The sequence below is a fragment of the Symsagittifera roscoffensis genome, chromosome 10 (assembly GCF_963678635.1).
Source record: "Symsagittifera roscoffensis chromosome 10, txSymRosc1.1, whole genome shotgun sequence".
Classification (NCBI taxonomy): domain Eukaryota; kingdom Metazoa; phylum Xenacoelomorpha; order Acoela; family Convolutidae; genus Symsagittifera; species Symsagittifera roscoffensis.
This window is the reverse complement of record NC_087071.1, coordinates 751,661-754,769: the sequence shown is the minus strand read 5'-3', so window position 1 is coordinate 754,769 and position 3,109 is coordinate 751,661.

Genomic DNA, 3,109 nt, shown 5'->3' with positions numbered 1-3,109 from the left:
GCGGCGGGACACCAGGTAATCAGGAATCTAAGTGAACTTTTGGAGTTTACCACAAGGCATCTGGATATTTATGCGGATTATCTGGGGAAAGCAGAGCCACGCACTGAATTGAGAGCTGTGCGAGCCGGGTGGCATTCGAATAAGGAAATTTCACGGGCGTTTCTTGGAAGTCTACGGACCATATCAAAAGCTGCTCGAACCCGGAACGCCCCTTTTCATATGAAATAGAGTCCAGGAGATAGAGCAACTAAGAAGAAGGATAGGGAAGGAAAACGGAAAGCAGACGGTTTTTTTGCAAAACATAAAGCAGATATTGGTTATTGTAATTTTGATGAGTAGAGAATGATCTAGAAGAAGGCTCCGTTCCTCGCAGGGAGGGAGCGAGGCGAATGACACCTCATAAAACGGAGGTGTGCAGAGCGAAAATGGAAATGCTGCTCGAATACGACATGATAGAACCCTCGATGTCACCTTGGACTTGTGGGGTTGTCATGACCAAGAAGAAAAGAGGACAGCTAAGATTCAGCTGCGACTTTTTCTACTTGAACGCGGTGACTATAAAGGACGCTCACCCAAAAACACGCATAGACGAGAGCCTTTCTCACTTTACTGGACCTGGGTTCTGCCTTCTATCAGGTTCTGCTACGAAAAAGAGGATAAAGAAAAGACCGCTTTTGCAATTGAGTTAGGCTTGTACCAGTGGAAGGGGATGCCCTTCGGCTTATGCAATTCGACGGCGACCATTCAAAGACTGATGGCTCAGGCTTCGACCAGCATAGCAAAGAAGTATGGGAATCTCGTGATGTGCTGTGTGGCTGACGTAGTGACAGCTACACCCACCTTGGAGTGCCACCTTGAAACACTCGATGAAGTCTTTGACTGCATGAAAAGAGCTGGCTTGAAATGCAAACCCTCGCGATTTGCGAACCTTAGTGACTCAATAAAGTAGCTGGGAAAATGGTAGACGAGAAGGGAGTGAGGGCGGATCCGGATGCGGTGGAGGCCGTGTTAACATGGGAGGCCCCCAAAACGGACGCGCAATTGATGAGCTTCCTAGAGCTTGCAATTTATTATCGCGAGATCATAAAAGGATACGCAGACAAAGTCTACCCGATGCAGCAGATGATGAGCAACACGGGTAAAAAAAAATTGGGATGGAAAAAAGGTGCGCCGGAAGCCTTCGAGAACATAAAGCGGGAGCTATCGAAGCGCCAGTGCTAGGCATACCCACGGATAAATGCATGTTTGTTCTCAAAACTGATGCTTCAGTTGTAGCTATCTCCGGATTACTGGATCAGGAGCAAGAATGGAATGGAAGAACAGTTATCCGTCCGAATGCATACGGCAGTAAGGTTTTGAGCGACAAGGGATGAAATACGGTGCACCAACCCTTTAATTTGGGGAGTGCCCTTTTAGCGGCTACTTGGGGAGTGCCCTTTAAGTTGCGAGTGGACAACCGAGCCTTACGCTGGTTGAAAACTTACTCGATGGAACAGAGCTTAATAGGTCGATGGACAGTCAGGTTGGGTAACTACCATATGATAATCAAGCACAAAATGACGAGATGGCTGGACAAGTCAGGACAGCCTATACCCGGAATTCCTAAATTACCAGTGGAGAAAGCGACAGAGATTAAGATCTTTTCCAAGAAGGACCAAATGCATTGGATCTGTGCTACGTTCAAACCGTGTTCAAAAGGAACTCTCTTGTATGAACATGAAGAGCCTCTCATTGCTAGACAAAACGGTGCAGATCACACCAGACGAGATGCAGATGCTGGGTGGTTTGTTGGAGGGAGAGGTGACTCGAGATGACCGTGAATGGGCAGCAGCCATAGCTTTGCTGACAGTCAGTTACAAGTTACGGATAAAACCATAAAGACACCGACACAAAGAAAATGAAAGGGATTTTAAGACAGTAGTTCAGCAACACTTATCGTCAATTCCTCAAAGCGTTTTAATGAGGATATCGTACAGGAAAAAAAGAACAGGAGGTTGCGACTAGGAATAAGACAGTCACTTTAGAGGCGTCCGATCAGGGTATGATAGTAGACGAGTCACAAACTCAGAGCGAGAAAAAAGTCGGGCCTTAGAGGAAGTGGATACGTAGATGGACAAGACCAGTTGGACAAAGTTTTGTCCAAAGAGTTTAGATGGATGAGTGGATAATGCACATCAGAATCGTGGAGACATGCTCTCAGACAGACTTTTCTGTCGAACACACCTCGAAGGGATCGGAAATTGACACGTACTCGGACAGAAACTCGAGCACGGAATCAGAATTGTCAGAGTTGGCGTACCAAACAACACTGGTTGAGACTCAAACAAGGAGGTCTATCAGAACCCTGGTAGTGATCGCTACCTGTTACCGAGCGAGAAAGTTTCTGATAACGCGGCAGATGACCTGGAGATGATAGTGGTGTTAAAACGTTTGATGAGCCTATTACCGCACAAGGAAGCAGTCAGAATAGACCTAGAACCATTTAAAGAGGAGACAAAGCCCTTGGCAAAGCTTTGGTGTGTAAAGATGGAGAATGTCGCGCATCAGTTCGATAAGTTGAACAATAACCTGAGAGCTATGAAGACATATTCGATGGCGAGATACAGACTCTCGGACTAAAAAGAGCATGACAAGTAGCTTGAAAAGGTGGATCGAAATTGGGGCACCAGACAAAGGAGATCTGAAAAAAGATAGTTCCCAAATCTTGACACTGTACTTTATGCAAAAATAGGGAAGGTTATATCTGAACCAGCAACGGTATATCCATCGTTGCTTGGAAAAGTAGTGAAGAGGACAATGTCCTATAGAAAAACAAAGCGATGGTGTAGCCGCAACTCTATCAAACGGAATTTTTATTCAGGTAAAATGATCAGATGGGCCATCAAGGAGTTGATTAAGTATACCATAGGATTTTGAAACGATCCGAGAGGCCTGGGATAAAGAAGTCGTGCGAGAAGTGGGTTACGGCATATCTTTCAGGAAGTTGAGTTTTCCATTATTGTCAGTCGAGTCATCCGAGTTAAGTGAAGTGGTACCAGAAGATATCTATGACAGTCAATGGCTATAATCAGGTCTTGGTGATGATCGATCGCTTCAGATAATATGCAGA